This window comes from Schistocerca gregaria, chromosome 1 (genome assembly GCF_023897955.1).
Source record: "Schistocerca gregaria isolate iqSchGreg1 chromosome 1, iqSchGreg1.2, whole genome shotgun sequence".
NCBI lineage: Eukaryota > Metazoa > Arthropoda > Insecta > Orthoptera > Acrididae > Schistocerca > Schistocerca gregaria.
Window position 1 is genome coordinate 476,342,557 of NC_064920.1, and position 24,037 is coordinate 476,366,593.

Here is a 24,037-nt window from a genome sequence, read left to right on the forward strand (position 1 = left end):
CAGACTCTCCCCATTCTGCACAGTATTTCTCCTTAAACGTTTGACGAAAGTATTTTTACGTGTCTTAAAAGCGTCTGCAGTTCTTTCGATTACCCTCGTTAGAGGCAATAGAGTTGCACCATTGTCTCTCTCCTTCTCGAAATATTCTCCGACCGGGAGCACAAAGTCACGTATCTGAGCACGCAAAACATGGGCAAATCGCTGAACTTTCATTTTAACAGCCACGCTTTTTTGCTTGCTTCCATTACAAACTTCAGACATACTGTAGCGCAATATAAATTCTCCGCACAGAGAAATAAAGGAACAGCGTAACGCAACATAACTGCTAATGTTACCGGTGGCGAGCGTCATCTGCAAGTGGCTACAGTAGCAGCTATCTGCAGTACCAGAGAGATTTCACAGCGGTGAACGAAACAGGATATGCGGCCAAATGTATTCTCTGATTGGCTATGGTAGCAGCCCTGTAAACAGCTATGTCAGTCACTTTGTTATCCGAATATAAAGCAGGATGCTAAAAATTAAGTAGACAAATAAAGTTAAAAACAAAGAAACAGTATGAGATTTTCACTCTGCAGCGGAGTGTGCGCTAATATGAATCTTCCTGGCAGATTAAAACTGTGCCCGACCGAGACTCGAACTCGGGACCTTTGCCTTTTGCGGGCAAGTGCTCTTCTATCTGACCCACCGAAGCATGACTCAGGCTCGGTACTCACAGCAAAGGTCCCGAGTTCGAGTCTCGGTCGGGCGCACAGTTTTAATCTGCCAGGAAGTTTCAAAGAAACAGTAGTAATAGAAGGTGAGGAAGGAAAGCTCTGGGCAGCTATTCTTAGTCGTAAGATACATTAATGAGACATGCGCTAGAGTATCAAGGCACTGTAAAGGACAATGGACTGGAAGAATTTTAGAGCCAAGCAAAGATTGGAATGTATACAACACTTTACTGATTTTAGGGAGGATATTGGATGTGTCAGGTACGCTCAAGCAAAAACAGTTGCACACGACAGGACTGGACGAACCAAGGTAACAAACCATTCGAAACAATGGTGCCTTAAAAAGGGGCAGAGAATATCTTAGGATAAGATCTGACAGTATGGGAACAGCGGTAAACAACCTGGAAGTGACTTGCGCCTGTCACTAACTTGTGCAGCGAATACTGCGCATGCCTAGTACAGAAAACCACCAAGAAGCAAAAGCTTGATAATTATAAATAATCTAACACAGTAAATTAGTCCTAGCCAGTAGATGACAATCCCCTATTTATGGTACAGTGTGATCCTCATTACATACGCTGATGAACCATAACATTAAGACCACTTGCTTAATATCTTGTTTGTCCGTCTTAGGAACAAAATAAATCACTGATTCGGCGATTGTTTGTGGAAGTGTGTGTCTTTAGATGTCTACCAACAGGTAACGTATTTTGCTTAAATAACGGCTCGCTGATCTGCGTACTCGCTGATGGTGCCCGATAGCGACCCAGATTGATTCCTTAGGATTTACATCAGGCTAACTTGGTCACCCAGGCATCAACGTGAATTAACTATAATGCTCCTTAAACCACTGTAGCAGTTTCCGGCTCCGAGACACGGACAATTATACTGCTGAAAGATGACATAGCTGTCGGGGAAGATATCAAGCGTGAAGGGATGCAAGTGGTTGGCGGCTGTAGAGTGTCGTCGATTACTACCTCAGGTCCCATGCAAGCGCTGCAGAATGTCTCCCGATAGCATAATACTGCTCTCACCAGCCTGCGTCCGTGACGCGCTGCACGTTTCGAGTCGCTATTCAATTGGATGGCGGCGTTTCTGGAGACGACTATTTACCTAGTGTAGCGAAAACGTGATTCATCCGACGGGCCGACACGTTTCCATTGATCGACGGTCGAATCCCGATGGTCCCATGCCCACTGGATTCGTAATTGACGATGTTCTTAGGCCAACAAGTGAACACGTCGGGTAGTCTGTTGCGGAGCTCCAGGCTCAACAATGTTTGAAGAATAGTGTGCTCTGAAACACTTGGCGTGCATCAGCATTGTGCTGTTTCTGCTGAGATGCCACAGACCATCATCTATCCTACTTTACAGAGCTGAAAAGCTTCCGAACCCCACGTTCTGTGAAGAGTCATGGACGGCCAACCATTTAGCGCCTAGTGGTTGTTGCACTGCCGGTCTACCTCTTTCCGTAGATGTTCACGACAGTAGTAAGTGAAATTTCGACCAACTTAGCCACTTTCAAGATAATCGTTCACAGTCTCCGTGGACTAATGATCTGTCCTTCGTCGCAGTCGATTGTTTCAAGGGCTTTCCACATTTGCAGTCCCTATCTTTTGTAGGGTCATCTTCCGGCTCTGTCTCCTCCGCTAATATACTTTTGTTACCGCCCGCAACGCCACCAGGCGGCATCCAAAGTCTCGGTGGGCAAGGCTCATAATCTTTCGGCTTATCAGTGTATTCTTACTCCTGATTAACACAGGGAGAGAATAAAAACAATAATTCTGAAATACATGCCCTCATTGTAGTGCTGGTACTAAGCAGAGTAAGGTTTCAATAATCATACCGTTAGCTACGTTACAGTTTATTCTATAAGTATCTCATTTTGTTCAAAATACACTATTGGCCATTAAAATTGCTACACCATGAAGATGACGTGCTACAGAAGCGAAATTTAACCGACAGGGAGAAGATGCTGTGATATGCAAATGATTAGCTTTTCAGGGCATTCACACAAGGTTGGCGCCGGTGGCGATACCTACAACGTGCTGACACCAGGAAAGTTTCCAACCGATTTCTCATAGATAAACACCAGTTAACCGGTGTTGCCTGGTGAAACGTTGTTATGATGCCTCGCGTTAAGGAGGAGAAATGCGTACCATCACGTTTCCAACTTTGATAAAGGTCGGATTGTAGCCTATCGCTATTGCGGTTTATCGTATCGCGACATTGCTGCTCGCGTTGGTCGAGATCCAATGACTGTTAGCAGAATATGGAATCGGTGGGTTCAGGAGGGTAATACGGAATGCCATGCTGGATCCCAACGACCTCGTATCACTACCAGTCGAGATGACAGGCATCTTATTCACATGACTGTAACGGATCTTGCAGCCACGTCTCGATCCCTGAGTCAGCAGATGGGGACGTTTGCAAGACAACAACCATCTGCACGAACAGTTCGACGATGTTTGAAGCAGCATGGACTATCAGCTAGGAGACCATGGCTGCGGTTACCCTTGATGCTGCATCACAGACAGGAGCGCCTGCGATGGTGCACTCAACGATGAACTTGGGTGCACAAATGGCAAAACGTCATTTTTTTTATGAATCCAGGTCCTGTTTACAGCATCATGATGGTCGCATCCGTGTTTGGCGACATGGCGGTGAACGCACACTGGAAGCGTGTATTCGTCATCGCCATACTGGCGTATCACCCGGCGTGATGGTATGGGGTGCCATTGGATACACGTCTCGGTCACCTCTTGTTCGCACTGACGGCACTTTGAACAGTGGACGTTACATTTCAGATGTGTTACGACCCGTGGCTCTATTCTTCACTCGATCCCTGCGAAACCCTAAATTTCAGAAGGATAATGCACGACCGCATGTTGCAGGTCATGTACGGCTCTTTCTAGATATAGAAAACGTTCGACTGCTGCCCTGGCCAGCACATTCTCTAGATCTCTCACCAACTGAAAACGTCAGGTCAATGGTGGCCGAGCAACTGGCTCGTCAGAATACGCCAGTCACTACTCTTGATGAACTGTAGTATAGTGTTGAAGCCGCATGGGCAGCTGTACCTGTACACGCCGTTCAAGCTCTGTTTGACTCCACGACCAGGCATATCAAGGCCGTGATTACGGCCAGAGGTGGTGGTTCTGTGTACTGATTTGTCAGGATCTATGCACTCAAATCGCGTGAAAATGTAATCACATGACAGTTCTAGTATAATATATCTGTCTCCCGATTACTCGTTTATCATCTGCATTTCTTCTTGGTGTAGGAATTTTAATGGTCAGTAGTGTAATTATTCTAGTCATACTGCAAATATGTTTGATGATGCTTCCCAGAGACCGTAGGACTGTGACATGATATGAGCTGACTAACGTACCCTAATTTATATAGTTTGACAAAGATTAATGGCTTCATACTCACTGTTTAAATGATACCTGTCACCATTGGGGTTTCACAGCTTGTTGAAGAAGGTAGCGTTATCATGTCCATCTGTGGTTTGCATGCAATAATACAGTAAGTGCATACTGCTCAACCGCTTAACTGGAGAGCGACATAATAAGATAATGAGCAAGATCATGTGAGGTTTTTTTTTCCACCGAAACAACGCTACGTTCCCTTTGTCAAAGAAATGAGTTTTTCCACAAATGAATTTCTGGATTACAGACCTTAGGTGTACAGTTGACTGAGAGTTCTAAGGACACTTCACAGTGTTACTTAGTCTGAGCACCTAGTAAATGTAGTAGTAATTCTTCCCCTTAACGGGGCTACTTTACAACTATGCCGGACATGTACCTTACCTTCACACAACAGAAGAAATCTTAGAACACCGGGCGGATTGGCCGAGCGGCTCTAGGCGCTACAGTCTGGAACCACGCGATCGCTACGGTAGCAGGTTCGAATCCTGCCTCGGGCATGGATGTGTGTGATGTCCTTAGTTAGTTTTAAGTAGTTCTAAGTTCTAGGGGACTGACGACCTCAGAAGTTAAGTCCCATAGTGCTCAGAGCCATTTGAACCAAATCTTAGAACGGAATATTATGACACCGTAGTCAAAATAATAATAGTCTCTTGTCTAACCTAAGATGTATATCCACATATAGAAAAGGGTCAGAAACTTTAGTATCTCAGTAGCAAATCAATAAAAAGAAATCCTATGTAGTCGACGTAGACTTTGAGCCAATTTGCAGTTCCTGGTACATCAGGTACGATATTAATAAAAGCAAAAAGTGTTTTCTAGTTTTAATAGGACTAAACAATTACTCAGCTGAGTTAATTTACTGTCCTGTGACAAACCTAACAGAAACGGTAAACAAACCAGAAACTTTCATGGCATACTAGACAAGAGTTGTAAAATTTGTAATGTAACTTACCAAGGCTACTGCACTGGAACGTAAAGAGTCCTACTATCCCGAACACAAAATGATGTGGAAGACAGAAGTTTTTTCCCACATACGAACAAATCTTTCCTCACTGGAGGAACTCTTCTGCTTTTAGTGAAAAACATTTTAAATACTCACCTAGAACAGAATAAGGTAGGTAACACAATAACTTTGGGACGGGAACATGGGCAGTTTAAACCACAGAAACTTGTTGAAAACTAAACGAGCGCTGATATACTAGCTAACTAACTAGAAAGTCTTAGACGGGTATCACAGGAAAAGCTTGGGTACACTCTTAAATGTGAAGTATTAGATAACATGGTTTGAAAACAGACTTTTGAGACTAGACTTCTCATGATTGTGCAACACAAGGAAAAAAAATAGTTCTAGGCACCATCTTGAATGTTGTATGAGAAATGTTCGCGAGGATGAGGTATTAAAACTTGAAACACATCATACTAAAGTAATAAGACAATAGGATACTTGAGAAAGAGGTTCGGTGAGGGTACTGCATTAATTCGAGTTAGGAAGTTCACTGTAACTAAATATACTACAAGAATACAAAGAGTAATGTTATTGCGGATTGTTTGGCATATATTTCATTAGAGCATCACGTTTGACCTGGAAGCCGACATAATACGATACCTACTTCCAGTTTGGCCCAAAGTAAAGTGCGTAGAAGGTGCGAAGCACACAGGTTGCAGCAATCCAGTGTCGACCCAACACTATCGACGAAGCTATGTGGCCTGTTATGAGTATAGGGGTAACACAGCAGTCATCCCAAGGGCCAGTTACGCTGCATGGACCAATCAATATACTTTAACTTCTTGTATGAACTTCCTTTATCCGCTGATTCCCTTCGCGCTCCACTTTCATAGAGTTACAACGACGTAAAAAATGCATTTCCCAGAGACAGCTCGAACTGGTAATTCAGACTCACTTACACCTTGATGCTGCGCTCTGTGATGCCATCAGGGAATACTGGCATTGGCTTTTGCGTTTCCGCTGTTATATATCTTTCCAGAATGCGTTCCTAGACCTATGGTCACAGTTCTCCTGCGTGTTATTGATATGCGCTTGCTGATTAAATTTGCCACACGTTTTCTGAGTTTGGATGAATTTTAGATGTTAAAAGTTTTCACAAATTTTGGTGTGTAAGCGAATTAATATGAGAGGCTGATATGACACCGGGAGTATAGAAACTCACATCGAGAAGTAAAAGTGAAATGATAGAAAAGGACAGAACGAATTAAAATGTCCTTCCCACATTGTGTTTTGGTCACTCGAACAACCTTTTTCTTGCCGATGAGCCTGCACTAATAATTTTCCAGGAAGTGAGATGTTTTACCAGAAGATAATCAGTCGTGTGTCACTACCGGCTGGAAACCACCGAGGGGTTCAGTCATCTAATTGGAAATATTCTTTTTCCTCCACAAACAATGGCTGCTTTTCTCGCGGTGTTTGGCGCGCAGAGTGGCGGCGTGGTTTAGGGCGCTATGCAACGGCGCTATGCGCGGCCCCTCCCGCCGGAGTTTCGAGTCCTCCCTCGGGCATGGGTGTGTGTGTTGTTCGTAGTATAAATTAGTTTAAGTAGTGTGTAAGTCTAGGGACCGATGACCTCAGCAGTTTGGTCCGTTAGGAATTCACACTCATTTTCTCGCGGTGTTTGAAAGCTGTTCCTTAAGTAAATCTGTTGAATGTAGGTAACTGTAATGGATATTCAGAGAGTGTAATATGTTGTATAATGACGACAGGAGGGAGTGAGTTAAACATGGTGCTGGCACATGGCACACTCATATCGAATAGCACCAAGATGACAACCTATTTCCGCTTTCCCATTCGATGGACAGATCGCCGTCAACATGTCAATGAGGCACTGTGGAGAGGTCTGTAATTTGATACAGCACATTGGTGCAAAGTCTGGTGATCGGGAACTTTATTTCAAATTCTTACAGTCAAAGATTCCTTCAACCTCAAGATTCAAGCAGGCGACTTCCGAATCGAGTACGAACTCACAGATGTGTGTTAGCGACCTCTGTTACGGAGGGACGTATCTGATTTTAAATTTATTTTATAATAGAACCTTAAAATCTAGAACGGTAGTCTGTAAGCAGATATAAGAATGAGACCAAATTTTCTGCAGTAAATACAGCAACCACGCTGATAAACAAGCTGTTATACAAAAAGTTTTGTTGAAGATGACATTGGCCGTGGAAGTCTACGTTTTCAGTGGTGTGGGAAAAACGGAACAGTGGCATACAGGCGTTAAATAATGCATCGGCAATATCGATATTCTCTTTTGTAGATTTTTAGAGAAACACGAAATGTGGATAAAGCAATTAGTGTTTTGTTTACCACAGTAACGTCAAACATCGATTTGCCCCAAAGACTCACAAATGTGAGACATGTTGATATTGATAGTGGCTGCACTGAAAAAAGATCTGACATTACATTGAATGTTTCGCCAATTTAGCTCCTTTCCTAACCCATCTCATGTTTATCGAGAATTTCTTTCACAGAAAGAGTTCCGTTTGACTCGAAGGGGGAGCAGGTATTGACGTACATGAACAAGTTCGCCCAACAGCTCCGGCTTACAGCTCCACTAGATGAACTTTCTTATCTAAAATATCGTAATATTTATTCGTAGTTCAGAGAGTAATAATGGAATTATCAGAATATGTCTAACCCGCACTTAAAACCATCGCAGGCTCACGTCAGGTAATAGGCGTCAACTGATTGGTGCGAAAGCTCCGGTGTTAGAATTCATTGTTGGATTCCAAGAACCTGATAGTCGTAGTTCTCTGGTGTGGAAGAAATCGTGCGAGGTCGTGCGTTGGATGAGACACCGGATTAGCAATTGAAAAGATATGTATTCAAACCCCGCCTGTTCATCAGATTTCCATGGTTTCCCTACATCTCTTAAGGCGAGTGCTGGGACGCTTCTTCGGAAAAGAACACGGGCAGTTTTCTACCAATTCGAGTGTATGTTGCTTCTCTAATATGTTGAACACATAACTTCCCTTCGTAGCCTGCATGATATGTAGTGTGACAGTTATTGAACTATATAAAAAAAACGTAAATTATTTATAAATTACGGCGTGCACATCTTTATTCCATACGTAAATGTCACTACAGATATTCAGACTTAGGATATGACGTGCTCGATATGCCTGCCATCATTGGCGATGATGTAGCGCGGACGAATAGTGAAATTCTGCATGACCCGCTAAAGTGTCGGAACATCGATGTTGTCGATGACCTCCTGAATGGCTGTTTTCAGTTCAGCAGTGGTTTTGTGGTCAGTGCTGTACACCTTGCCTTTAATATAGCTGCACAAAAAGGACTCGCATTTATTCAGAATATGGCGGCCAATCAAGACCCTGGTCAGTGACCTCTGAGTACCTCAGAGCCAGAATGCGGGCCCCAAAGTGCTCCTCCAGGACATCAAACACTCTCCTCCTTCAATGGGATCGAGTTCCGTCTTGCATGAACCACACCTTTTCGAAATCAGGATACTTTCGATAATGGAGGTGAAATCATCATCCAAAACCGTCTCGTACCATCCGATAGTCACCGTGCTATCAAGGAAGATGGCACCGATTATTCCGTAACGAACATTGTACACCACGCAGTTACCCGTTGAGGGTGAAGAGGCTTCTCGATCGCGAAATGCGGATCTCAAACCCCCAAATCCGCCAATTCTGCTTATTGACGAACCCATCCAAATGAAAGTGGGCTTCGTTTCTAAACCAAACAGTGCATGCACATACTAGTTCGCATCATGCCCCGCTGCCAACCTTGCAGTTTGTACGTCATAACCCAAACCGTTCAGAAGTGACGACAATTTTAGTTCATATAGTTCAATAACTGTCATCATGTGAAATTTTAATATATCTATAACGACCCACTTTCACCTCTGCCACCGAACGAGGTGGCGCAGTGGTTAGCACACTGGACTCGGATTCGGGAGGACGACGGTTCAATCCCGTCTCCGGCCATCCTGATTTAGGTTTTCCGTGATTTCCCTAAGTCGTTTCAGGCAAATGCCGGGATGGTTCCTTTGAAAGGGCACGGCCGATTTCCTTCCCAATCCTTCCCTAACTCGAGCTTGCGCTCCGTCTCTAATGACCTCGTTGTCGATGGGACGTTAAACACTAACCACCACCACCATCACCTCTGCCCATTTGGTTGCATACATACCAGGGGCAAATGAATGCTGCCACACACGCGGACTGCCTAAGTGAAAGAAGCGTGATACTGTGCCAGGAGAAATATGGTACACAACTACAAACAAAAATTATTTCTTGTGACTAAACACTCATCACCAAGAATTCTTCTTCATCAGTAAAATGCATCTCTCGTCTCATATACATGCACGTTTAGAACTCTCAATCACAGCCCAGTAATATGAAATGAGAAATAAAATCAACCAATTACATTGTAGCCCCGGAGCCAGCAAACTTGGCCATGTCTAAAGTATCAAAATGATCTGAATTCTCTATCAGAAGTATATGATGATGTAGTACCGTAATACTTCCATGTCTGAAGTACATCAGGTCCATCACCAACGAAACGCACACACACACACACACACAAACACACACACACACAAACTCACGCACACAGACACCTGAATTTCGCTGCAGGTTCAAAAGTATTCAGGCGATTTGTATAATTGATCAGAATATATCAGTACCACCAAAATTGAATAAATTGGTCTTGTGTTCAAGAGTATCCAAATGAGGTGATTTTTTTGCACCACGTTCAGAAATGTCAATTCACTATTTCAGTAGAAACATGTTTATGTCAAATTTTGTGGTTTGTCGTCTGTAAATTTCCTTGGAAAATATATAACATCCACTATGGAATACGAGAACGAGTATGAAACATACTTGCCATAAATAGATAAAAACCAATATTCGCTATTGCTGTGTGTGTAAATAAACAGAAATATGTGGTTGCTGAAGATGAGTTTTGTTTCAACTGCTCTTCTGAAAAACTTTGAAATACGAAATAAAATCGACTGCTGCTTTATGCTCAATTTGACTGTCATCAGCAGATGACAGCATTTGTGAATGTCCATAGTTCAATATCTGACCCACACTTGGTGCAAGGTTTCCCAGACACTCAAATTAATTATTTCCACGTATATATTGTTCCAGAAAACACATGGCGATTGTCAAATCTCACAATGTTATTTCATTTTGTTAAAGTCTGTAAATGTAATATTTGTGTCAAGTGTCACAATTCTGTTTCCCCCTCCCTCCCCCCACCCCCCACCCCTACACACATCAGCACTGGTGTCTGAATGTCTGAAAGGTACAATGAACTCTCAAATTAAGAGCCCATATGCTTTTTCCACGTCTAAACTGGTACAAAACACACGTGGCTGAAAATAACATCGTAAGCAGGCAGATCATATTTAATGTTTAGGCCTACACTGCATGCAAAGAACAGTGGTCCCTCAGATTACGTATTGCCAAATCTAAAGTGTTTTATGATGCTTGCAAAATATCACAGTGTTAATTCAACATCTAAAAGTCTGAAAAAAAAGTCAGTAACACAAAAATTCAATGTTTGTGTTATATATCACGATCTTTCTTACACACATACATACACACACTCACAACACACACACTCGCAGACATCAATAAAAACTGGTGTCTAATACATGACTGTGGACCCTCAAATTAAGTACTCCAATACAATAAGTAAATTGTTAAAAACTCCTTGTGGCTTAAAAACAGCATCCTAATGAGGTAGATGAGATTCCAGTTATGGACCTAAATGAGGCAATTAACCAAAATGAGCTGAATGAAGCGTATAACTGCAGAAAATAAATTTTGGTTTAAATACTATGTTAAGCAAGGAAGCTCACAAACAGACAGTAAAAAATTATTGAAGGCTACTTGGATAATGCAGTTTATGTGATCTTAGGCCTAAATGAGACTATGAAAAAGAACAAACTGGAACAAACCCTATTTTAGGGGGCAAGAAAATAACAACATTCACAGTATATTAGTTAAGTGGCACAGTATTAATTTCATGTTTAAAAAAATTAAGATGGCTAACTTTTTTGAACTCGAAACAGGCCCGCTTGAGGTTACGAAAAAAGGCAAACTGTTAAGGAAGGCTAAAACATTTACTAGTTGGAATTATGATGCCAAGGACATCTGAAAAGTTTACAGACGGTATTTCTTTAATCATTTAATAGGTAATGTAGAAAATCTAACCACAAGGCTCGAAAATATGGGTTGTAAAATCATACAACTAATGATAAAACTTACCTGTGAAACAGCGCTGGAGAACAACCAAAATTCGATATATAGGCACAACGGACTCTCATATTAAATCGCTCAACATCTAAGAAGTCTGCATTACTTATCGCTTACTGGCAATACAGAAATACATACAGGTTAGTCATCCAGGTGAATTCGGTCTTAGCAAAACCCATTAAAGAAAGCAAAATTCAAACAAATTTGTTCTGTAACGCACATGGACACTGCTGTAGATCTAATTTAAGGCATAAAGTGCAGTTATCAATGACAGTTGCCAAAGTAAACAATGTTGCTTTGTTTGGCTAAAACTGATGTCAAAATCAGTCAGATACATAGCGACCCTAACGCTTTGGCGTTGACTTCATTCTGTAGTCCACAAAGTTTGTCATGTTCTGCTGATCATGATAAATTATGCTGTCACACAGTGGAAACTACATGTCACTCAAATCAAACAGCAAACTAAATAGTAGTAATACCTTTTCGTACAGGCAAGGAATTAAGGTTGTTTTTAACTACTCGGTTTCAAAGTCAGTAAAAAATTACAGTGGTCCCTCGTGCTAGGATATTAACTTTATCTTGCAGTACGAAACATTTGTCATCAAATGCATGGTCGATTCCATTGGGGCAACAGTCTTCAGTTGACAAGGTGATTGACATTACCGTGACTACTGTGAGCATATCACCCCAAATGCATTAAGAGTACCTTTTGTGGTGCAATAATGAATAGCTGACGCGATGACTGTCATTATCTCGGTCATGGTAACTGCCATTATCCCAAATCACTGCTGGTCACTGTAGGGGGGCAATGACGGTCAATTGACAGTGTGACTGCCAATGCCATAACCGTTATGTCTACCGTTACTCAAAATGTATGGTGGAAAATATTGAAGAACAATGATGTTCAGTTACTGTTGTGGCTGCCTTTATCCTGATAATGGTGACTACCATTACACTGAATGCATGGTAGGTATAACTGTGTAGGCAAAGAGTTAATTTTACAAGGTGATTACCATTACTCTAGATGCTATTGTAGTTGGAGGACAGTTCATTAACCATTATGCTTTACTGGCACAGTTCAGGGGGAATGAGATGTAGGCTGAGGTGTGGATCGGAATTCGCATTGAGGAAGCAGGTGTTGTTGTTGTTGTGGTCTTCAGTCCTGAAACTGGTTTGATGCAGTTCTCCATGCTACTCTATCCTGTGCTAGCTTCTTCATCTCCCAGTACCTACTGCAACCTACATCCTTCTGAATCTGCTTAGTGTAGTCATCTCTTGGTCTCCCTCTACGATTTTTACCCTCCACGCTGCCCTCCAATACTAAATTGGTGATCCCTTGATGCCTCAGAACATGTCCTACCAACCGATCCCTTCTTCTGGTCAAGTTGTGCCACAAACTTCTCTTCTCCCCAATCCGATTCAGTACTTCCTCATTAGTTATGTGATCTACCCATCTAATCTTCAGCATTCTTCTGTAGCACCACATTTCGAAAGCTTCTATTCTCTTCTTGTCGAAACTATTTATCGTCCATGATTCACTTCCATACATGGGTACACTCCATACAAATACTTTCAGAAATGACTTCCTGTCACTTAAATCTATGCTCGATGTTAACAAATTTCTCTTTTTCAAAAACACTTTCCTTGCCATTGCCAGTCTACATTTTATATCCTCTCTACTTCGACCATCATCAGTTATTTTGCTCCCCAAATAGCAAAACTCCTTTACCACTTTAAGTGTCTCACTTCCTGATCTAATTCCCTCAGCATCACCCGACTTAATTCGACTACATTCCATTATCCTCGTTTTCCTTTTGTTGATGGTCATCTTATATCCTCCTTTCAAAACACTATACATTCCGTTTAACTGCTCTTCCAAGTCCTTTGCTGTCTCTGACAGAATTACGATGTCATCGGCGAACCTCAAAGTTTTTATTTCTTCTCCATGGACTTTAATACCTACTCCGAATTTTTCTTTTATTTCCTTCACTGCTTGCTCAATATACAGATTGAATAACATCGGGGATAGACTACAGCCCTGTCTCACTCCCTTCCCAACCACTGCTTCCCTTTCATGTCCCTCAACTCTTATAACTGCCAACTGGTTTCTGTACAAATTGTAAATAGCCTTTCGCTCCCTGTATTTTACCCCTGCCACCTTCAGAATTTGAAAGAGAGTATTCCAGTCAACATTGTCAAAAGCATTCTCTAAGTCTACAAATGCTAGAAATGTAGGTTTGCCCTTCCTTAATCTAGCTTCTAAGATAAGTCGTAAGGTCAGTATTGCCTCACGTGTTCCAACATTTGTACGGAATCCAAACTGATCTTCCCCGAGGTCGGCTTCTACTAGTTTTTCCATTCGTCTGTAAAGAACTCGCGTTAGTATTTTGCAGCTGTGACATATTAAACTGATAGTTCGGTAATTTTCACATCTGTCAACACCTGCTTTCTTTGGGATTGGAATTATTATATTCTTCTTGAAGTATGAGGGTATTTCGCCTGTCTCATACATCTTGCTCACCAGATGGTAGAGTTTTGTCAGGACTGGCTCTCCCAAGGCCGTCAGTAGTTCCACTGGAATGTTGTCTACTCCAGGGGCCTTGTTTCGACTCAGGTCTTTCAGTGCTCTGTCAAACTCTTCACGCAGTATCGTATCTCCCATTTCATCTTCATCTACATCCTCTTCCATTTCCATAATATTGTCCTCAAGTACGTCGCCCTTGTATAGACCCTCTATGTACTCCTTCCACCTTTCTGCTTTCCCTTCTTTGGTTAGAACTGGGTTTCCATCTGAGCTCTTAATATTCATACAAGTGGTCCTCTTTTCTCCAAAGGTCTCTTTAATTTTCTTGTAGGCAGTATCTATCTTACCCCTAGTGAGATAAGCCTCTACATCCTTACATTTGTCCTCTAGCCATCCCTGCTTAGCCATTTTGCACTTCCTGTCGATCTCATTTTTGAGACGTTTGTATTCCTTTTTGCCTGCTTCATTTACTGGATTCTTATATTTTATCCTTTCATCACTGAAATTCAATATTTCTTCTGTTACCCAAGGATTTCTACTAGCCCTTGTCTTTTTACCTACTAGATCCTCTGCTGCCTTCACTACTTCATCCCTCAAAGCTACCCATTCTTCTTCTATTGCATTTATTTCCCCCATTCCTGTCAATTGCTCCCTTATGCTCTCCTTGAAACTCCGTACAACCTCTGGTTCTTTTAGTTTATACAGGTCCCATCTCCTTAAATTCCCACCTTTTTGCAGTTTCTTCAGTTTTAATCTACAGGTCATAACCAACAGATTGTGGTCAGAGTCCACATCTGCCCCTGGAAATGTCTCACAATTTAAAACCTGGTTCCTAAATCTCTGTCGTACCATTATATAATCTATCTGCAACTTGTCAGTATCTCCAGGCTTCTTCCATGTATACAGCCTTCTTTTATGATTCTTGAGCCAAGTGTTACCTATGATTAAGTTGTGCTCTGTGCAAAATTCTACCAGGCGGCTTCCTCTTTCATTTCTTTGCCCCAGTCCATATTCACCTACTACGTTTCCTTCTCTCCCTTTTCATTCTACCGAATTCCAGTCACCCATGACTATTAAATTTTCGTTACCATTCACTATCTGAATAATTTCTTTTATTTGATCATACATTTCTTCAATTTCTTCGTCATTTGCAGAGCTAGTTGGCATATAAACTTGTACTACTGAAGTAGGTGTGGGCTTCGTATCTACCTTGGCCACAATAATGCGTTCACTATGTTGTTTGTAGTACCTTACCCGCATTCCTATTTTAATATTCATTATTAAACCTACTCCTGCATTACCCCTATTTGATTTTGTGTTTATAACCCTGTAGTCACCTGAGCAGAAGTCTTGTTCCTCCTGCCACCGAACTTCACTAATTCCCACTATATCTAACTTTAACCTATCCATTTCCCTTTTTAAATTTTCTAACCTACCTGCCCGATTAAGGGATCTGACATTACACACTCCGACCCGTAGAACGCCAGTTTTCTTTCTCCTGATAACGACATCCTCATGAGTAGTCCCCGCCCGGAGATCCGAATGGGGCACTATTTTACCTCCGGAATATTTTACCCAAGAGGATGCCGTCATCATTTAATCATACAGTAAAGCTGCATGCCCTCGGGAAAAATTACGGCTGTAGTTTCCCCTTGCTTTCAGCCGTTCGCAGTACCAGCACAGCAAGGCTGTTTTGGTTATTGTTACAAGGCCAGATCAGTCAATCATCCAGACGGTTGCCCCTGCAACTACTGAAAAGGCTGCTGCCCCTCTTCAGGAACCACACGTTTGTCTGGCCTCTCAACAGATGCCCCTCCGCCGTGGTTGCACCTACGGTACGGCTATCTGTATCGCTGAGGCACGCAAGCCTCCCCACCAACGGTAAGGTCTGTGGTTCATGGGGTTGGAAGCAGGTGTATAGCTGCACAAAACCAATGTACTAGGATGTAATAGCAGCTAGCATATCTGCCTAGTGAGCAGGAGACCTGAGTTCGAATCCCAGCCTTATTACAAATTCTATTTATTACTTCAGTGTGCATATAGATCTTCGAGACCTGTAAAAGCTTAGTTTCATTTCATTAAAGCAACTATGCCTGCGTTTCAGACAAGATCACCCGTTTTGTTCAATACTGAGGTACTGTTCAAATACAGTTGGAGATCCTCTGCAGTGCTGTTCTAGTTTAGGGGGAATATTAAGTGGGCTGAGGCCTGATTGGGAATTTGGACTGACGAGCGAGGCCTGCTATAGTACTACGCATAACTGTGGAAATCCACTGTGCCACGTTGGCATAGTATTTAGCGCATCTGCCTAATGAGTAGGAGAGCGGGATTTTAATTCCTGCCTTGGTACAAATTTCTATTCGTTGTTTCAGTCTGCGTATATACTTCAATAAAATATAACCGCTGTTTTCACTGTTTACGAAGCCTACAAATTGTTCTTTTTTGGCACGATGTTTCTTCTTGCATTTTCAAGCACTGCCTGGCGAACTTTTAGGCTCAAACTCACTTCCCTGCGGTTTAACAGTTTTTTCATTTTTACGCTTTTGTTATTGCCGTAAATGGAATGAAACTTCTTAGTTTTTTGACATTTTTCGGTGCAAAATAGTTGAATACGTCACAGACAGTCCCAAAAAGAAATGGACTACAACTATGCGGGCGAAAAAGTAAGTGAACTGAAGTAAGCTACTTCTTTCGACAGAAAAATTTTAGACCAGGTTTTGTGTTTGAAAGTATTGTGACATCTAGTCATTTAAAAACACACTCCGCGTCTGCTTTAAAAAGGCAATTATACTTGAAAATCATGAGGTAATCTAAATAAAGTATATATTTTTTTAAAAAAAGGAAGAATGACAAAATTTTATTAAATAAAAAAGCAAAATTTCGATTTTTCGAGCCCTCACGATATCCACGTCCCCTTAGTTGCGATACACGCAGTCCATTTACATACATATTCCACAAGGCATCACACGGTACCATGATGACGGCTGCCTTGTGCCATTGCTGGTCATTCCGATTCATTTTCAACTCACGAACGGAGAGAAGGAAAAACCAGTATCTACAGAATTCCGTACGAGCCCTAACTTACTTTATGTTCGTGGTCCCAACGCAAGATGTGCGTCGGTGACAGATGGATCGTTCTCCAGACTGCCGCAAATACCGGTTCTCTGCACATTCTCAACAGAGTTTCGCAAAAGGAACTTCTTCCCTCCAGGTATTCCCCTTTTGATTTAGTGGAGGATTTCCCTAATACTATCGTGTTGATTCAAACTAACTGTAACAAATCTAGCTCCGCGGATCTAAATTGTATTTATTTAAACTGTCATGGAGCGGATCCCAAAAACTCTAGCAGTCCTGCAGAATGGGTCGCACAAATGTTTTTTACGCAGTCTCCTTCATAGGTGAGTTTCAGTTGCCAATAATTCCTCCAGTAAAGCCCAGTCGGCTATTCACCTTCACGATAACCGATCTCACGTGTTCATTCCTTATCTTGTCGCTTTTCAATGTTTGGCTCACATATTTATGGATATGATTGTGTCTAGCAGCATGCCGCGTGTCGCTAATACTGTTTTTGTTCAACCATTCTTCACGAGCTTATATTTTTCCTCATTTAGTGGAAACAGAAATTCTATCCAACTTATTGTGTATTCTACAGTCATCCAAAGACGACACTTTTTGTAGACTACAGCGCCATCAGCAAACAGTCATAGGCCGCAGCACACTCTATGCATCAGAACGCTTATGTGTACAAAGGACAAGAATAGTCCTGTCCCATTTCCCTGGAGCACTGCTGACGAAAATTTAGTCTCTCATGAGAAAAACGTACTGCCTGTTATTACTTAAAGAGCCTTCGAGTCAGTCACGTATACAGGTATGAAGATGCATTCCACATCATCAGGCCTTCATCACAGTCTGAAGTGTGACACTGTGTTCAGCGTTGCCCAGAAATACAGGAACTTGGAATGTGGAGTACAGCTAGGTATACAACTAGGAATAAAACATCTGGAACCACGGTTTCATAACGAAACTAAAAATTACATTCATGGGGGGATAGTCAATAACGTACAAATTAATGAGACACATGAAACCAAGAGGAAAGACAGCAAAAAAAAAAAAAAAAAAAAAAAAAAAAAAAAAAAAAAAAAAAAAAATATAAAATAAAATAAAAAAAATAAAAAATAAAAAATAAAAAATAAAAAAATGTAATAAATCTAGGGGACGTGCTCTTGAAAATGACCAAAAATTAAAAAGAAACTGTTGGTCTATAGAAAAGAGCATTTTCTACTGATTTCAAAAATGTATAGTTTATGGGCATTATCATTTTCCGTTCGTTCTAAAATTGAGGATGAACGTAATTTTGAACAGGGACCACGCCCATCTGTCAGTTTGAAGTGCGTCAAAATACGTGATGCATTATTCAAAAAAATGGCTCTGAGCACTATGCGACTTAACTTCTGAGGTCATCAGTCGCCTAGAACTAATTAAACCTAACTACCCTAAGGACATCACACACATCCATGCCCGAGGCAGGATTCGAACATGCGACCGTAGCGGTCGCTCGGCTCCAGACTGTAGCGCCTAGAACCGCACGGCCGCTCCGGCCGGCGATGCATTATTTTGTTTTCCCGTCTTTTCTGTGGTTAGTTACGGATCGTTAGCGCAGGTGCATTCTAGAAGGCACTTACTCCAGGAACCAAAGTACAAGCATGTCTAGAAGGCTATGGTTCAGATGTAAACAAAGATCTGAGAATATATGATTTCGGAATTTCATACGGGTGTGATTTTGCAGTTATTGTGTGTTGTTTTGTCTCTGTGTTTGTGTTTCCTGTGCTACAAATGCCGAGAGTAAAGTAATTCAGCCCCAAAGGAAAGTTACGCTGCAACCAGATCCAAACACAGCCGAATAATACACAATAGTTCCTTCAAAAGTCGCCTGCGAAAACTGTGTCTACAGGCAGTACTTCCAGACGTAAACTTTCGCTTTCTGAATGTAATAAGAACAAGCCTTGTAGTATAGTGAGCAGCAACAACGACGGAAATGTTATTGTGAACCTCAATATGCTGGCATGACTTTTGAAGAGAGCTATGAAATATCAGTACTGCTATTGTGAAGATAGTGCTGACCCATTTCAGCAAGGAAGGGTCTTTCAAGTCCATAGTGATTGCCTGTAACTCGTGTGAGATGAACAGTGATACTATGACATCACCAGTAACTGATAGTCGACGCTACAGTGTAAATATTCAGCTTGCTTATGCTATGCGATACATCGGAAGGGGAAGGAGAGCTGCCCAGACTTTTTGTGCAGTGTTGGATTTGCTTCCATCTCCACTGAGGTTTGACAGATACAATAAATTAATACATAATGCTTTATGTGGTGCAAGTGAACATTCAATGAAAAGAGCAGCAGAAGTAGCTGTAGCCTTGTCTGAGAATACAGACATTGTAGCAACATTTGATGGATCTTGGCAGAAGAGGGGTCATACTTCTCTCAGTGGGGTTGTAACTGCCACATCTATCGAAACTGGCAAGCTACTAGATTGCGGATACCTAGCAAAGCACTGCCAGGGTTTTTGAAGTAAATTTATTGGCAGCCATGTTTGTGTACAGAACTTTGATGGCCCAAGTGGAAACATGGAAACGAAAGGAGTTCTAAACATTTTTAGAAGAGCAGAGTTCAGTCATGGTGTGAGGTATGTGGGCTACCTTTGGGATGGAGATTGTAAAGGACACACTACTGTTTGTAATGACAGACCGTATGAGGACACACTGTTAGGAATGCTTGAATGTGTTGTGCATGTACAAAGAAGAATCGAAGCTCAGTTGAGAAAATTGTGTGAAGACTTCAGTGGAAAAAAAAAAAAAAACTGTCAGACGGAAAACATGCAGGTGGTCCAGGTCGTCTTACAAAAAGCGAAATTGATACTCTGACTCAGTATTATGGTCTACAATAAGGAGAACTGTAGGAGTTTTGGCGAACTTGAGACGATCTGTTTGGGCAACATTGTTTCGCAGAGTGTCAACAGATGAAATCCCACAGCATGGTTTGTGTCCAGAAGGGGAAGATTCGTGGTGCAATTACTGGTTGAGAAATGCTACAGGCATATAATATACCCACAAGCATTCCTTACCACTTGCTATAATGCAGGCAATTAGACCTATATATAGGGATCTGGCAAACAAAAATCTACTTAGGAAATAAATGCACGGTCTCTCTCAGAATGTAAATGAAAGCTTCAACAGCTGTATATGGGAGAGAATACACAAAACTGTACTTTTTGGGCTGACAGTGCAAAAGGTTGGTGTAAATGATACCAAAATAACATTCAATTATGGTGCAATTTCAAGGATCAATGTTATGGAGAAATTGAACCTCCAGAGAGGAAGGAATATGGTTTCAGCTCTAACTGCTACTGATAAGCGGCGGGTAACCGAAGCAGAGACAGCCACAGAAGCTGCTACCAAGGAGGCAAGGATAAAGAAAAGAATGAAGGAAAAGAGTATGGATGATAAGGAAACAGGGGGACAACTCGAGTAAGGAGCTGTAATGTTCTAAACGAGCATAGTGGTAAGTTAATAAATCTGTAAATGTTCTTTTGCGATTTACCGAAAACTTGAAAGCCGGCCGTTGTGGCCGAGTGGTTCCAGGCGCTTCAGTCTGGAACTGCGCGACCGCTACGGTCACAGGTTCGAATCCTGCCTCCGGCATGGATGTGTGTGATGTCCTAAGGTTAGTTAGGTTTAAGTAGTTCTAAGTTCTAGGGGACTGATGACCTCCGAGGTTAAGTCCCATAGTGCTCAGAGGTATTTGAACCATTTTTTGAAAACTTGAATTTTCATCATTCAGGTACATTTTTCTCCTAAATGACTGAAGCTAAACTCACAAAAATTGGTACAGATATTTAGAGTGACCTCCTCTACCTCCCTTGCCTACCATTTCCTGAAAAATTTATAATATGATGATGATGTCGGTGATATCAGAGCTACATTTTTTAAAATTTTTGTTGTAGCAAAATAAATTAGTTGCCTTTTTCACAGATTACCACCATAGAAGGAAATTGCAGGCATAAAAAATTTATGTAAATGTTGTCTGTACTCTGAGTCTTTTTCCAAGCTGTACAGTCAGTGGTTCCAAAGAAAATGGTACCGCAGTCAAATAGTGTTAAGTTTTTTGTACTATTATAAATAGTGTTGTCTCAATGAGATTTTGGAAAATTCTTTGACTAATGACCCTAATTGTGTGTAAGAATTTTGAGCTATCTCTCATTTATAGACCAGTTGCACTGTGAGGGTGAAGATTATGCTGAAAATGCAGCCCGTTGAGGTGCGTGTCCCCCTTAGAACGATGGAAACAGTGTTATACAAATCTCTGGGCTTCGGCGTCAGCAGTATAGGAAATTTGCTATTCAACAGAAACAGACCTCATCGAAATAAATGAATTACATGTAACAGTGCAAAAATTTGAGAACACTTGTGACAGGGTAGATGGAATAGATGGAATAAATGCTAAATTTTTTAAATGCAAAGGGCTCTTACTGAAGGAACGTTCCGTATCTCTCATTAACATAAGATGGACAGCAAGTAAGGTAACTGAGGAATGGAATCTGGATAAAATTTTCTCCACATTCAAGAAAGGTAGCAGGAGTGAACCAAACAATTATAGAGGAATTAGCCTTGTTAACAATGGTTATAAAATTTATATCACTGTCTTAAGTAACAGACTACACCCTCTGGTACAATTTTATTAGAAAAAATAGGTTTTATAAAAGAACGATTCCGCACTGATTGTATTTTTAGTGTAAAACTACAGCTAAGGGAAAGAATTTTACTTAGATATGCACATAGCGTTTGTAGATTATGAAAGAGCTTAGGACGAAGTTGATAGAGACTTGCTGGGGAAGATTATGGAAAAAGAAGGCTTCTCAGTGCATCTAATTAACACTGTAGAAGCTGTTTACAAAGAGACAGTCATAATAATAAAAGATAGAGATAACTTACGGAAACAATTAAAAATAGCACAGACAGCTGGGCAGGGAAGTGACCTGTCTCCAACTCTATTCAATATGTAATAAAACAAAGCTTATGGTATTCAAGAGAAAATCGCCTATAAAGTGTACAGTTATGACAGTGTGATACTTCAACAGGTAGCCTACTATCAGTATACTGGCTGTGTGTCATGAGATATTGTTTCGTGGCACTGTTCACGTCCTACCCCACTTGACTGTTGGTGCGAGCGCTTTTGATGCGCTCCTGACACAGCAGGTCCATGTGAAACCGAAAAATCGTTGAGTACAGCGCCGCAGCGAGGCAAGCGTAGGTTGTAAGTAGCATCGGGGAGAAGTCTGCTGTGGGAAAAGGGAGTGACGACAATTTGAAGCCAGCACTGACAGCCGCGGATAGCAGCAGGATGAGAATTTTCTTGCGGTCCGGACAATGGATGGCGTGTCGCCTGGCCTTGTTTACGTCCTGGAGTGGTTGGTTCAGGAAGATGGTTGCGATCAGCGATGTCCTGGGGGAAAGATGGCTGCTAGCTGCTGCCAGTATGTAATAGCGGACACAGGTGTACCGAGTCAACAACGTCAACTAGGTGAACATTGGCTCACTTTTCCATTAACTTTGACATTTTAAGCTCTGATTAGTTGACATGGTGCTACAGTATAATATTTTATTTTTAAAAATGTGTATATCTCTTTTGTGACTAAATCAATGTGGTACTATTATATTTAAGAAACTGTGTGTACCAACAACATCATTTCGAAAAAAATTGGGGCAGTTTTACTTATATTTGGGGTTGTTTTGTCCCAAGCGTTCAAATCTTTTCATAGTAAGCTAAAAAATGAATTGATCTCATGTTAATCCAACCAAAAAGAATCATACTTGTTGAAACCTTCCCGTCTCCTCTATATCTCTTTTGTTACGCAACCTTCCCTTCCAAAACAACCTATGAAACCTTTCCTTAGGCTTTCTATCTCTTGATTAATAATAACAAATGAAATCTTCCCTTTGAAATTTATTCTCTTTCTCAATCGTCGCATACAAATTTAACTGCTGCTTATTAAAAGTGATTTTCTGATTATTTCGACGAAACATAGAATGTGTCGTCGTCGTGGCCCTTAGTCGTTATCTGCAATAACCCAAAACTGTTCCTTACCTTTTTTACTGTTACTGGATCGCCATCTGACTGCTACATCGAAATGCGACATGAATATACTTACTCTGGTTTACTATACTCTATTAACGGCTGGTGGGCTGTCATAATAAGTGGCTGTATTTATTATCAAAGCTGACGTTATTCTTTAACAGCAAAGCTGACGTTATTCTTTAATTAATTTGACTGAAGTTACATAATTCATAGTTACACCTTTTCTTGACAACAATAAAATTTTTGCAAAGTTTTACATTGATGGTTTTTGGGATGGATTATAATCAGTAATACAACATTGCTGGCAAAAATTAATTATATTCTGTAAACGTTTCAAATATTTACTGCTGGTAATGAAATGATTTTACAAACGTTCAAGTGGGACTAACTTTTTACAATAATCTTGCAGCTAGCATTGCGCAAACATACCTTCAGTAGCCTTGAGTTCCGCAAGGAAAATAATTCAATAATATTAGCTCCTCTTATGATAATAATTAGCTGATGTCTCTGTACATCCGTTTATAATCTCTTGTAAATCATATAGCTGGTGGCTGGCACGCACATTACTCCTCTCAACCTCTCGCTTCTAACCTGCTATCAACTCGCTTCACATCTCGCTTACTACTGACTTCCTACGAACGCTAAAGTGCGGTCTCTCCCGCCCTTTTTAAAATTATATCAATCTCATTGTACACATGTCTAGAGATCTATGGCTGCACTTCAAGCTGCACCTCCGAACATTGAGCATCACGCTGGTGAAGGAATGGAGCGCCCTACCACAAGTGCTGCTTAGCAAACTTGGGCCAGCGCGGGAGCTCGTTGCAGAGCATGCACTGTCGTCAGTGGTGATCACGGACTTTATTAAGATTCATGTCCCGCCTTTTGTAATGTCGGGCCGGCTGAAGTGGCCGTGCGGGTCTAGGCGCTGCAGTCTGGAACCGCAACACCGCTATCGTCGCAGGTTCGAATCTTGCCTCTGACATGGATGTGTGTGATGTCC